Genomic DNA, 14,949 nt, shown 5'->3' with positions numbered 1-14,949 from the left:
TAACAACTCAGGATACTGAGATCTGTGGATCTCAGTTTAAAGCCAGCCAGGGAAGAGGAAGCCTATGAGATTATCTCTTATTAACTAGCAAAAAGCCAGAAGTAGAGGGATGGTAGAGTGACACCTTTGAGCACAAAGCTAAGGAACAACACCCAGGTCCTGAGTTCAAGTCCCAGTCCTAGCACAAAAACAAAAACAACCAAATAAAAAACTGCAAATAATCCAGGAGCATAGCCTATTGGTAGAATGCTTGCCTTGCATGCATGAAAACTTGAGTTCAATTCCTTGATACCACATAGAAAAAAGCCAAAAATGGTTCTCTGGCTCAGTTGGAAGAACTCCAGCCTTGAGAAAAAGCCCAAGGACAGTGATCAGTCTCTGAGTTCAAACCTCAGGACTAGAAAAAAGCAAAAAAATAAAAAAAATCACTGTAAATAATCACATAAATACATGAAGTTAAAGACAATACTTTATGAATTATCCTCACTGATCTGAATTTGCAGCTAGCTTGTTATGTTCATGAATTGTTTCCTGGACACAGTCTTCAAGCATTCGTACATGACTATCACTATGGAATGAAAAGACAGAGAAAAAAATCAGAAGGAAAAAAAACTAAAACAATTATTAGCTGTTGGTTGTACGAGCATGTAAAATTATTTCAGTAGATATATTTTTATTCAAAATTAACAAGCTAGCTTTAAAAACAAAAAAGCCTGTAATCCTAGCTACTAGATCCTCATGATCTGGAGATCATGGTTCGAAGCCAGGCCAGGCACTAAAGAATGTGGGACTCTTATCTCCAATTACCCACTAGAAAACTGGAAGTAGGGCTGTTGCTCAAAAGGTAGGGCAGTAGCCTTGAGAAGAAGAGCTCAGGGACAGCACCCAGGCCCAGAGTCCATGCCCCATGACTCACAAAAAAAATGTAAAAGAAAACATCCAAATCTTTCCATGATGATAATCTAAATCAGATTTCACCTACATTGGCCCATTTTATTTAGAATTGGACACAGATTTAATACCAGAGGAAAAACTGCACTGAACACTTTCAATATGCTTAAATGATTTCATGCAAACCCTAAATTTCACATAGAATCCACAACAGAAATAGAATTCCTTCAATGAAACTATGGTTGCAACTCATATATACCCCATCTTTTTGCATTAGTAATGCAGATTATTCGGCCTCTATTCCTAACACATTCTGCATTCTCCATGAGTAAAGTCCGAGCCTCATGTTGATATTCAGTAATTTTGCAAAGGGTCTCCACTGCAGCCACAAGACCGTGCAAAATACTGCAGCACTCGTGGTCTACTCGAGGGTTAGGAGGCCCAACAGCAGCTAATGACGCCATAAGCTACAAACAAGAAGGAATGGTGGTTACAAAGGAGACAAAAACAGGAGAAAAACTATAAACCATATTTCTGAAAAAAGAGGACACAAATATCCTTAACAAAATACTGCTATAACTCAGACATACACACACACACACACACACACACACACACAAACATATATATACATACACACACACACACACACACACACACAGAATTACACAGCATCATCAAGGAAGATTTACATCAAGCATAGAAAGCTGATTTGATATCTTAAATAAAAAATCAGGAGCCAGGAGTTTGGCCTAGTGGTAGAGTGCTTGCCTAGCATGCAGGAAGGCCCACATACATAGAAACAAGCTGGAAGTGGGGCTGAAGCTCAAGTGGAAGAGTTCTAGCCTTGAGAAAGCCCAAGGACAGCTCTCAGGCCCTGAGTTTAAGCCCCAGGACTGATTTTAAAAAATTCAATTCATATAAAACATCTTATGAATAGAATAAAAAAAATCGGGGCTGGGAGTTTGGCCTATTGGTAGAGTACTTGCCTAGCATGCACAAAGTTCCATGCTACACAGAAAAAGGTAAAAGTGGTGCTGTGGCTCAAATGGTAGGGTGCTAGCCTTAAGAAAGCCGAAGGACAATGCTCAGGCCCTAGCAAAAAAATGCTCAGCACTAGCAAAAAAAAAACAAGAATAAAAAAACACAAAAACCATGTAACCAACTCTATAAACACAGATACAGGGACTTAACAAAATTAAAGTTTAAAAAAATACCCAGTCTACCCTTGGTTATCTCATATTGTTACACTATCTCACTTTGTTACCTGATGTATCAGATATAATTGTATTTGGTTTTCTGAAATGGGATAGGGAACCGGGGAAAACAAGATGAGGGGTGGGAGAGGGGGAAAGGGAAATGGGGACCACAACATGTGAAAGGGTATCAATGTGTGGGAAATAAGGCACCATTTATCTGGCAAAACCATGTAACCCTTCTATTAATTACAATAAAAAATATATTAAAAAAATACCCAGTCTAAAAAAGCTTCGGTGAACTAAGAAAAATGAAGACTCTTTGGGGCTGGGAGTTTGTCCTCGTGGTAGAGTGCTCACCTACTATGCACGAATACACGGGTTAAATTCCTTGGTACCATATACACAGAAAAAGCCAGAAGTGGTGCTGTGGCTCAACTGGTAGAGCTCTAGCCTTGAGAAACCCCAAGGACAGGGCTCAGGCCATGTGTTCATGCACCAGGACTAGCAAAAAAAAAACAATCTTCTTAAGTACATACTAACAAAAACCCCACAGGGCAGAGCATTAGTGGTTTACACCTATACTCCTAGCTACTAGCTACTAGTAGTTGAAAGATTTCCGAGTTCAAAGCTAACCCAGGAAGTTTATGAGATTCTTATTCCCAATAAAGTACTCAGAAAAGGCTAGAAGTGGTGCTATGGTTCAAACTGGTAGAGTGATGTCCCTGTGCAAAAAAAGTTTGAAGACTGCATCCAGGCCCTGAGTTCAACCCCAGGACCATTAAAAACAAAACAAACCACAATAGGTAACACTACACCAATTATGATGTTTAGAACCAAAAAGTCAGTAGTTACAAATTTGACAGTTCTTCAAATTGTTAAATACAGGTTACCAAATTTCCAAAAAAATTAAAATATAATTTTCACACACAAATAGTATGCCTATAGTACCATTATAGACAACAGCCAGAAGGTGAATCTGAATGTGATTAACTGACAAGGAGATAGACAAAATGTAGAGATCTAATGCATGAGAATATTAGGCATAAAAAGGACTGAAGTACTTACTGGTGAATACTATAATATGGATGAACCTTGAAGATACTGCAAATGCTAAGTCCAAAAAGGCAGTTAGAAAAGACCATATGATTCTATTATATGGCATGACTAAAACAGAGAAATCTGTTCTGTTCTAGAAAATAGATTAGTGATGTCTTGTTTGATGGGAGTATGGGGGAGATAACACATAACAGCTAAAAAGTATATGGAGAATTTTAAGGTGAAGACATATTGTAAAACTGAATGCCCATCTGTTAATATAATTTAAATGATAAGTTGTAGGTTTTAAGTAGAAAATGGATAGATACGTGAATTATTCTTGATAAAGCTGTTTTGAAGGGAGAATATGTGTACTGGATAGACTATATATGTGCCTGTAGTCCCAGCTAATGGGGAGGGTGAGATGGGGAGATCACTTCAGTCTGAAAGTTCAAGGCCAGCCTGAGCAAGGTAATAAGAGAATGTCAAAAAAGGAAAAGTATGAGGGGAAAGGAAGGGAAGGGAAGACGGAAGAGAGAGGGAAGGAGAGAGTGCAGGGGAGAGGGAAGAAAAGAAGAAGACAGGATGAGCAGAGAAAAAAGAAGAAAGAATGAGGATTGCTGCGGGAAGGTGGACAGGAGTGGATGGGAGAGGAGAAGGGCAGAGGGGAGAAAAGAGAAGGCAAGAAGAGGAAAGGAGGAGAGGAGAGAGGAATGAGGCAGAGAGGAGGAAGTGTAGAAGGGAGAGTTGCACTTCATAAGTTATAAAAGGCTATAATAGGGGCTGTAATGTGGCTTAGTGGTAGAGTGCTTGCCTACCATATGTGAAGCCCTGGATTCTATTCTTTTTTCTTTTCTTTTTTTGGGGGGCTGGGCCAGTCCTGGGGCTTGAACTCAGTGCCTAAGCACTGTCCTTGGGCTTTCTCAAGGCTAGCAACTCTACCACTTGAGCCACAGCACCACTTTCAGCTTTTCCTATCTATGTGGTACTGAGAAATCAAACCCCATCTTCATGCATGCTAGGCACGCACTCTACCAGTAAGCCAAACTCCCAGCCTAGGTTTAATTTTTCAGTATTAAATAAACAGAAAAATTCAGAAGTAGCTGTAGGGCTCCAGTGGTAAAGTGCTAGCCTTAAGCAAAAGAAGCTCAGGGACAGTGCCCAGACCCAGAATTCAAGCCCCAGGACTTACACAAAAAGGAAAAAAAAAAGAACAAAAGGTAACTATGTTTACCAGTTGTAACCTATATATATCTATGCCTATATCGATATATATATATATATATATATATTTGCCAGTTCTGGGCCTTGAACTTATGACTGAACACTTCTTTTGCTTGAGCTTCTTTTGCTCAAGGCCAGCACTTTACAACTTCTGCCATAAAGCCACTTCCAGCTTTTCCTGTTTATGTGCTACTGAGGAATTGAACTCAGGGCATCATGCATGCTAGGCAAGCACTCTACCACTTAGCCACATCCCCAGCCCAATCATAAATATCTTAAGATCAAATGTTATGAAAACACATTTTCACAAAGTAATCCATTCATTCCATTTTTTAAAATGACAGAAAAAATTCACAGGAAATTATTTAAATAATATATCCATATATTTTGACACAGATCTCTTACTCTCATTCAATTTTGAATTTTGCTTCTCTCCTCTTTATTTTCTCTGAAATAATCATACTGAACCATAATGCCTGCCTTTTTAGTATTCACTTAAATTCATATTTTAGTCCCCTTCCCTAAATATTCCCTCTTCATACCCTTCTATCTATAAAAAAAGGAAGTGTTTGGTTTTTCCTTTTTCCTTTTTGCCAGTCCTGGGACTTGAACTCAGGGCCTAAGCACTGTCCTTGGGCTTTCTCAAGGCTAGCACTCTACCACTTGAGCCACAGCACCACTTCCGGCTTTTTCCATATATGTGATGCTGAGGAATCCAACCCATGTGTTCGTGCATATTAGGTAATCGTTATACCGCTAGGCCAAACTCCTGTCCCGAGAACTCTTTTTTACTCATAACTTTTTTTCTTTTTGTAGGCATAAAGCTGATAAAACAATGTTGAGGATATAAGGAAAAGGCACCAAGAGTGAGGGAAAAAGAGAGACAGAAAGAATGAAAGAAAGAGATAGAGGAAGACAGAGAGAGAGAGAGAGAGAGAGAGAGAGAGAGAGAGAGAGAGAGAGAGAGAGAGAGAGAGAGAGAGAGAGAAAGAAAGAAAGAAAGAAAGAAAGAAAGAAAGAAAGAAAGAAAGAGAAAGAGAGAAAGAAAGAAAGCCTAACAAATATTAATAATAGGCCGGGAGTTTGGCCTAGTGGTTCGATTCCTCGGTACCACATATGCAGAAAAGCCAGAAATAGTCCTCAAGTCGTAGAGCATTAACTTTGAGGGAATCCCAAGGACAGTGCTCAGGCCCTGAGTCTATGTCCCTGGTCTAGCAAAATAATAGTAATAATAATAATTATAATAATAATGTTTAAATTGATATACAATTAATACAAGTAAGACATAGTTTAGAACTCTATTTACTATGGAAGTAAATATTTGAAAATACAATTGTGGTAGTTCATGTAAGTAATAGCTGTTCAGGAGGCTGAAATCTGAGAATCACTGCTATTCAGGAGGCTGAGATCTGAAAAACATGGTTCAAAGCCAGCCCAGGCACTTGAGTCCTTAAGACTCAACTCCAACTAACCACCAGAAAACCAGAAGTGGGGGCCAAGAGGTTGGCCTAGTGGTAGAGTGCTTGCCTAGAATGCATGAAGACCTGGGTTTGATTCCTTGGTACCACATACATAGAAAAAATGCCAGAAGTGGTGCTGTGGCTCAAGTGGTAGAGCTCTAGCCTTGAGAACACCCAAGAATAAAGCTCAGGTCCTGAGCCCGAGCCTAGGACAGGAAAAAAAAGAAAAAAAAAGAAAAGAAAACCAGAAGTGGCGCTAGGTAGAGCAGTAGTAGCCTTGAGCTGAAGAGCTCAAGGGATAACGCCCATGCCCAGAGATCAAGTCCCACTACTGACCGAAAAAAAAAAAAACTACACTTGTAGATTAGAGGGAGACTGGAATGAACTTAACTACATTTTAAAAATATAACTTAGGATTGCAAAACTATGCGCAAATAAATCATGAGTAAAAAAAACCTAATCCTATTTAAAAGTACCACTACTTTTAAATAATTCTTTCAAATAGGCATACAACAAAATATATCATACCTCTAATAAATTTTGGTCTTTTTGAGTCCAAGAATTTAAAACATGTGCTCCAGAATCACCTACAATGAAATTCACCTAATACATGTCGAAGAAACAGTTAATATTCAATCCTAATTGCACTCAAACACAATCACATTTTACATTTTGCAATCTCTACCACTGGTACACCTCACTCAATCTTCTCAACACTCTCTCTCCTCTCACAATTCTCAACTCTTCCTGAAACCTCTCAAACACCCATGGGCTAATCTGAGGCAACCATCACACTGAATGAACCCCATATTTGAAATGAACTTTATCATTTGGCCTGGGGGGAGGGCGAGGAGCAGGGGCTGCCGGATGTGGAGGAAGCTGGAGGAGATGTCGTTGGGGAGGGGATAAGAGCTGGAGCCCAAGGAATTTGCCTCCATGCCCTTGGTGTCGGAAAACTTCCATGACCATAAGGCCAGCTGAGCCTTATGGTCTTCTTCCATGCCGAGGTGGGTTGGGACTACCGAACCCAATTCAGCACCCAAGGAGCAGTGTAGCAAGGGGGTTGCGCAGGGAGGTGGTCCCACGCTGTCTGGAGACCAGCCAGGGCAGAAGACAAGGGAGAGGGGCCACAGAGACACACTGCATGTTGGAATGGCCCCTGAGGCACTCTCCCTGGTCATTCAAAGACATATCAGTCTGATGTAAACCTTTTAAATTTTAGCTGTTGTATTTAAGACAAACATTTAACAGGACACATAACCCAAACAAACAAGAGTGGACCATTTTCGTCCTCTTTTTCTTTGCAACTGACACTGGAAATCTGATGGTAAAGTCTGGGTATTGTAATTAGTATTTTGAAAAATGTTTTAAAGCTTATCTCTGTATAATTTGGGTGCACTGATGATGTTTGTAGTTCTTGCATTAAGGAAAAACTTATTTGGGTTTAAACTGTTGGAGTTCTAGGCAGTAATCTTAACTGCAGCAAAAAAAGGACCTCTACTAAAAGGCAAAGGGAGTTCGTTGAGCCCTTAAAAAATTTTCAAATGCAAATAAAGACTAAAGTGTTAAGTGTTTAAGTTAAAAAAATGTAAAAGATAAAAAAAATTAAAAATGGTTTCTGAACAAAATTTAAAAATAAAGTTGTCCTAAAAGTTTGTATTAAGACAGAAAAAACTTAGGACTAACATAGGTTTATAGAAAATATATAGATATTTTCTATGCTCCTCAGGATAAGAGCTGGAGCCCGAGGAATTTGCTTCCATGCCCTTGGTGGCGGAAAACCTCCATGACCATAAGGCCAGCTCGCCCACGGACACCACCTTGTTCAAAAATAGAATGTGGTTTTGCTTCTGAGGTCTGGGGTGGGAGGGATGGGGACTGGCCAATGGCGAGGGAGCAGGAGGAGAGCAGGCAGGAGAGCAGGCAGGGGAGGGTAGAATAGCTGGAGCCAACGCAAGTTACCCCCACCCCTTGGGGCCAGGAAACCTCCACTCCTCGGTCTGCTGTGTCTTCGGGGCTTCACCAAGCCCCGAGGTGGGTTCTGACACCCAAAAACACCTGCTGCTGTTAGGATGTGGTGGCCACCGCTCAATCTGGATTGGGCACGTGAGCACGTTTTCTAAACTAAAGTTACATCTGCACCGAGACTCCGGTCTCCAGAGTCTGTGTCCCCGGGATGATTCGTGGACACCACCGCCATTTTCCCCACCCACCGCCCGCCTACACTTCCAAGAAGGACCCCAACATCAACCCTCTCAAGCCTCTCGACCCTCTCCACTCTCTCCTAAATCTCCCAACCATCTCAGCCCTTTCACCTCACTCAATCTTCTCAACACTCTCTCTCCTCTCACAACTCTCAACTCTTCCTGAAACCTCTCAAACACCCACGGGCTAACCCGAAACCTCTCAAACACCCACGGGCTAACCCGAGGCAACCTTTACGCTGAATAAGCAACGTGTTTGTAATGAACTTTATTATTTGGCCTGTGGGGGAGGGCGAGGAGCGGGGGTTGCCGGATGTGGTGGAAGCTGGGGGAGACGTGGTTGGGGAGGGGATAAGAGCTGGAGCCCGAGGAATTTGCCTCCATGCCCTTGGTGGCGGAAAACCTCCATGACCATAAGGCCAGCTGAGCCTTATGGTCTTCTCCCAGGCCGAGGTGGGTTGGGACTACCGAACCCAATTCAGCACCCAAGGAGCAGTGTAGTGGGCCGGGCGGGGTGGCGAGGGGGTTGGGCAGGGAGGGGGTGCCACGCTGTCTGGAGACCAGCCAGGCCACAAGACAAGGGACAGGGGCCACAGAGACACACTGCGTGTTGGAATGGCCCCTGAGGCAGTCTGGGTGGCTCCCCCTTTGCCTGCCATGAAAACAGGAGGGCAAACCCGGCCTTGTGGCGGGTGGCCCACAGCATGCCGCCCACACTGCTCCTCCTTCCTGCCACCTACAGGGTCCTGGACTCCCTGGAAAGGCTCTCTGCCTAGGGGAATGGGTCGGCGCTGCAAATGAAAGGCCTGACTGGAGAGTGGAAGGAGCCGCTGGGGTGTCTCCAGAGAAGGGAACTCTTCGCCACGTTGACAAAATTCACGGTCCCATTGTCTAGGTCCAGAAAGACCCCCACCCGACCCACAGGCTGCTCTAGGTAGAGAGGAAGCAGTGGTGAGGTAGTACAGAGAGCGCCAGGACTGCTCCCTGGCACAGAGGAGAGGAGGAAAAGGTCCTGGGATGCATTTGGAGGGAATCCTACAAAATTCCTGCACAGCCCCAAAGCCCAGGAGGAAGAGTCGTCCACGCTGAGCTCCCAGTAATGTTTCCCCAAGATGAAGACCGGGGCGCCCAGAGCAAGCCTGCAGCCGGCTCCTTCCTCCCTGGAATCTGTGTGTCCCCGGGCCCCTCGAGAGGTCCTCCTGGAACCAGGCAGCAGAGGTGGACTCTGTATCCAGGGACCGAAGGTCACCGTCCCTCGGTACCGGCTGAGGGTCTCTGTCAGTCCGGGAAAGGAAGGAGGACTGAGCTGCGGCTCCACGGGCTGGGGCATGAAACGCAAGGCGCACTTACAGCTTTCCAGAGCATCTTCCAACTGCTGGAGGAGTTCCGCATCTGCCTTTTAGTAGGCTGTCATCAATCCTGGTACACCTGCTTCAGGTGAGCCTGCTTCTGGAGAAAGTGCCGCTCCACTGTCCACAGTTGCTCTAAACCCCTCCTTCCTTGGTTGAGAAAGCTTTCTACAAGTGGTCCTTCGCCTTCCCCCTGGAGACTGGGGTGGGGCGCCGCCACGTACAATTCCGCCGTCATCTCTCCATGTCTGCTCACAAACCAAATCCACCGGTTCACGATTTCCCTCCCCTCCTCTAGGTTTCTCTGGTTTTCTTCTTTCTTCTCCCACAAAGTTTCCCTGTGCTGTAAGATCACGTCCCGTTTCTCCTCAGCCGCCCTCTCCACTGGTGGGTGTGTGGGACCCCTGTGCTCCCGAGCCTGGGAGCAGTGCTCACACAGCAGGTTCTTGTCCTCCTCACAGAACATGTGCTTGGTCACCCGGTGGGTCCCACACTGGTGCTCCTGCGAGGTCAGGAATCGCCGGAGGCTGGCTATTCCCACGGCGGAGACCACCCTGCTCAAACCCATATTGCTTCGCACTTCTCCTTGCTGGGAGGGCTCCCTGCACGCAGGGCACCTGGCCGGAGTCGTGGCTTCTGCCCAGGCAAGGCGGAGGCAGGGGCGACAGAAAGTGTGCCCACACTTGATGGTGACCGGGTCCATCAACGTGTCCATGCAGATGAGGCATCTCACCTCTTCCTGAAAGGCTCGAGCAAGGACCAATTCCATCTTTCCCAAGAGCGCAATTCTAAAGAGCAGGTTCTCCCGCCGCCGCTGCTGCCTTGATCCTCGGTACCAGGAGGCTGGCTGGTTCTGGCTGCAGCAGGGTCTGCTCCAAAGACAACCTCCCCTGGCTTCCAGCCCTTTTATAGGCTGAGGTGCTGTGGCCAGAGAGGGGGATGTGCGCTCCCAGGGGTGGTGCCTCAGGCGATCTCATTAGCATATCAACCACACTGGCCAGGCACCACCTGGCCACCACTCCTTTGCTTCGGCTTTCTGCCACTGGCTTCTAACTAGGTCCTCCAAACACGACTGGGGTATTCCTCTTCGCGTTCCACAGGGATTCCTTCTGCTTATACACATGCTGTCCAACAGTCACTCGAGTTCCGGAAGTTTCTCTGACTTGGAGAAGGGACAGGGGGATCACAGAGACCCCCGGTGGAGTGCGGAGGCAAGGGGAGGGGAGGAGAGGGAAGCGGGGCAGGGGAGGAGGACCCGGGGAGATGGATCCCAGACCAAGAGACTGGCCCAAGCACACCACCGTGTCCAAAAACAGAATGTGGTTTTGCTTATGAGGTCAGGGGTAGGAGGGATGGGGACTGGCCGATGGGGAGTGAGCAGGAGGAGAGCAGGCAGGAGAGCAGGCAGGGGAGGGTAGAACAGCTGGAGCTTGCGCAGGTTGCTCCCAGCCCCTTGGGGCCAGGAAACCTCCACTCCTTGGTCTGCTGTGTCTTCGGGGCTTCATCAAGCCCCGAGGTGGGTTCTGACACCCAAAAACAATGCAACCCTCATGGAGCAGTAAAGTGGTGTAGGTACAATGGGGTGGACACCATGGTGTCTAGAACCAGCCAGGAGACACAGGCAAGGGACAGGGTTCACGGAGACACATGGCATGGTGGGAATGGCCCCTGAGTCGAGGTGGGGTGGCCCTCCGCTTCGACCATCGCAAACACATCCTGGCAGACCCGGCCTTGGAGCTGGTGTTGATCCACAGGGTACCGCCCAGACCGGTCCTCCTTCCTGCTGTCTGGAAGGCCCTGGAAAGGCTCTTGCTTCCCTTAGGGGAATGGGTCCCCGCTAGAAATGGAAGGCCGGAAAGGAGAGTGGAAGGAGCCAGTGGGGTGTCTCCAGAGAGAGGAATTCTTAGGCACACTAGCCAAACCCGCGCTTCAGTTGTCCAGATACAGAAAGGCCCGCAGCAGACCCAGAGGCTTCTCTAGGTAGAGACCAGTCACTGGCGCTGTAGTAGAGAAAGCGCCAGGAGTGGCCCCTGGCACCGAGGAGAGGAGGGAAAGCTCCTGGGATGCCTTGGCAGGGAATCCTGCTGAAGTCTTCAGGCCTCTCAAATCTCCATCCCTCTCAGCCACACAACTCTCATTTCTGGCCTAAAGACGTCAACCCCTTCCACTTCCTCATTCCTCTCACTTCTCTCAGCTCATTTCATCCTCAACCCTCTCAATCCTCCCAACTCTATGAACACCCAGGATTCTGTCATCCCTCCTAACCCTCTCCTAACCCTCCCCTAAGTCTCCCAACCCCCACAACCCTCACAACACTCCCAAGGCTCTCAACAATCTGAACCCTCTTAACTCCTGACAGTCCAAAATCTCTCGACCCTCCCAACCCTTTCCTAACTTTTCCTAAACTCTCTCCATGACCCCTCAACAATCTCAAATCTCAGCACACTCAACCCACTCAGATCGCCTAACACTCTTCACTCTCCACTGACTCGCTCAACCACTGGAGACTCTCAACCCTTCCCAAAATCTCTCCCGAACATCTTCTAAACCCCTTTGCCCTCCTAAAACTCTCAAGGCTCTCAATCAACCATCCCTACCCACTCAGTACTCTCAACTCTCACACCTCACACCGAGTCCTCCCAACCCTCTCATCCATATCAACCCTCTCATTCTCTCAAGTCTCCCCATTCTCCAATGTTCTCAACTCTCCAATCCTCTCAAATCTCTCAACCCTCTCTACCCCACCGACCCGCTTCCACCTTTCAGTCCCCTCCACCCTCTCAAATCTCGGAACCTTCTCCTAACACTCCCATTGCTCTTAACACTCCCAATCCTCTCAGCCCTCTACCCTCCTCATCTCGCTCAACTCTGTGTCCTAACCCCCTGCACTCACTCAAATCCCCCCATCTTCTCACCTCAATCAACTCACTCAGTTCACTCAAGTCTTTAACCCTGTGAACTCCCTCCCAACTCTTTCAACCTGTGGGGCTTCCTAGCTAGTGGAAAACAGGCAGGCCTAGGCTGCTACCTGCGGCCCCGTGATACTGTGCCTTGGGCACATACGCCACCCCATCCCGGCACAACCAGTGATGTAAGCAGTCCGGAGCTAGAGCGCGCAGGTGCTCTCCCCGCCTGGAACAGGAGCTCCACAAAACTCCCCGCAAGTGGGACGTGTCTAAGGACATGGTGGACTGGCAGTCACATTCAGTAAAGACCAAACACCTGGTGCTGGTAGGATGTGGTGGCCACCGCTCAATCTGGATTGGGCACGTGAGCACGTTTTATAAACTAAAGTTACATCTGCACTGAGACTCCGGTCTCCAGAGTCTGTGTCCCCGGGATGATTCATGGACACCACCGCCATTTCCCCCCCCCCATTGCCCGCCTACACTTCCGAGAAGGACCCCAACATCAACACTCTCAAGCCTCTCGACCCTCTCCACTCTCTCCTAAATCTCCCAACCATCTCAGCCCTTTCACCTCACTCAATCTTCTCAACACTCTCTCTCCTCTCACAACTCTCAACTCTTCCTGAAACCTCTCAAACACCCACGGGCTAACCGGAGGCAACCTTTACGCTGAATAAACAACGTGTTTGTAATGAAAATTATTATTTGGCCTTTGGGGGAGGGCGAGGAGCGGGCGTTGCCTGATGTTGTGGAAGCTGGAGGAGACGTGGTTGGGGAGGGGATAAGAGCTGGAGCCTGAGGAATTTGCCTCCATGCCGTTGGTGGCAGAAAACCTCCATGACCATAAGGCCAGCTGAACCTTATTGTCTTCTCCCAGGCCGAGGTGGGTTGGGCCTACCGAACTCAATTCAGCATCCAAGGAGCAGTGTAGGGGGCCGGGTGGGGTGGCGAGGGGGTTGGGCAGGGAGGGGGTACCCCGCTGTCTGGAGACCAGCCAGGCCACAAGACAAGGGACAGGGGCCACAGAGACACACTGCGTGTTGGAATGGCCCCTGAGGCAGTCTGGGTGGCTCCCCCTTTGCCTGCCATGAAAACAGGAGGGCAAACCCGGCCTTGTGGCGGGTGGCCCACAGCGTGCCGCCCACACTGCTCCTCCTTCCTGCCACCTACAGGGTCCTGGACTCCCTGGAAAGGCTCTCCGCCTAGGGGAATGGGTCGGCGCTGCAAATGAAAGGCCTGACTGGAGAGTGGAAGGAGCCGCTGGGGTATCTCCAGAGAGGGAACTCTTAGCCACGTTGACAAAACTCACGGTCCCATTGTCTAGGTCCAGAAAGACCCCCACCCGACCCACAGGCTGCTCTAGGTAGAGAGGAAGCAGTGGTGAGGTAGTACAGAAAGCGCCAGGGCTACTCCCTGGCACAGAGGAGAGGAGGAAAAGGTCCTGGGATGCATTTAGAGGGAATCCTACAAAATTCCTGCACACCCCCAAAGCCCAGTAGGAAGAGTCGTCCACGCTGAGCTCCCAGTAATGTTTCCCTGAGATGAAGACCGGGGCGCCGAGAGCAAGCCTGTAGCCGGCTCCTTCCTCCCTGGAATCTGCGTGTCCCCGGGCCCCTCCAGAGGTCCTCCCATGACCAGGCAGCAGAGGTGGACTCTGTATCCAGGGACCGAAGGTCACCGTCCCTCGGTACCGGCTGAGGGTCTCTGTCAGTCCGAGAACGGAAGGAGGACTGAGCTGCGGCTCCACGGGCTGGGGCATGAAACGCAAGGCGCACTTACAGCTTTCCAGAGCATCTTCCAACTGCTGGAGGAGTTCCACATCTGCCTTTTGGTAGGCTGTCATCAATCCTGGTACACCTGCCTCAGGTGAGCCTGCTTCTGGAGAAAGTGCCGCTCCACTGTCCACAGTTGCTCCAAACCCCTCCTTCCTTGGTTGAGAAAGCTTTCTACAAGTGGTCCTTCGCCTTCCCCCTGGAGACTGGGGTGGGGCGCCGCCATGTACAATTCCGCCGTCATCTCTCCGTGTCTGCTCACAAACCAAATCCACCGGTCCACGATTTCCCTAGCCTCCTCTAGGTTTCTCTGGTTTTCTTCTATCTTCTCCCACAAAGTTTCCATGTGCTGTAAGATCACGTCCCGTTTCTCCTCAGCCGCCCTCTCCACTGGTGGGTGTGTGGGACCCCTGTGCTCCCGAGCCTGGGAGCAGTGCTCACACAGCAGGTTCTTGTCCTCCTCACAGAACATGTGCTTGGTCACCCGGTGGGTCCCACACTGGTGCTCCTGCGAGGTCAGGAATCGCCGGAGGCTGGCTTTTCACACGTCGGAGACCACCCTGCTCAAAACCACATTTCTTTGCACTTCTCCTTGCTGGGAGGGCTCCCTGCACGCAGGACACCTGGCCGGAGTCGTGGCTTCTTCCCAGGCAAGGTGGAGACAGGGGCGACAGAAACTGTGCCCACACTTGATGGTGATCGGGCCCATCACCGTGTCCATGCAGATGAGGCATTTCACCTCTTCATGGAAGGCTCGAGCAAGGATGGATTCCATCTTTCCCAAGAGGGCAGTTCTAAAGAGCAGGTTCTCCCGCTGCCGCCGCTGCCTTGATCCTGGGTACCAGGAGGCTGGCTGGTTCTGGCTGCAGCAGGGTCTGCTCCAAAGACAACCTCCCCTGGCTTCCA

At 48.4% G+C, this 14,949-nt stretch overlaps 3 pseudogenes; all 3 read right to left on the bottom strand.

The window, feature by feature from the left end:
* LOC150039757 (integrator complex subunit 13-like) overlaps window positions 1–8,009 on the bottom strand; it is a 28,104-nt pseudogene extending 20,095 nt beyond the window's left edge.
* Window positions 8,010–8,785: 776 nt separating this feature from the next.
* Window positions 8,786–9,343, bottom strand: LOC150039756 (tripartite motif-containing protein 43B pseudogene; annotated as a pseudogene).
* Window positions 9,344–9,426: 83 nt separating this feature from the next.
* LOC150039755 (tripartite motif-containing protein 43 pseudogene) lies at window positions 9,427–10,131 on the bottom strand (annotated as a pseudogene).
* Window positions 10,132–14,949: the final 4,818 nt, after the last annotated feature.

This window comes from Megascapheus bottae, unplaced genomic scaffold (genome assembly GCF_031878675.1).
Source record: "Megascapheus bottae isolate mThoBot1 unplaced genomic scaffold, mThoBot2.hap1 HAP1_SCAFFOLD_45, whole genome shotgun sequence".
NCBI lineage: Eukaryota > Metazoa > Chordata > Mammalia > Rodentia > Geomyidae > Megascapheus > Megascapheus bottae.
Note: the sequence above shows the minus strand (reverse complement) of the source record. Positions and strands in the feature narration are given on the sequence as shown.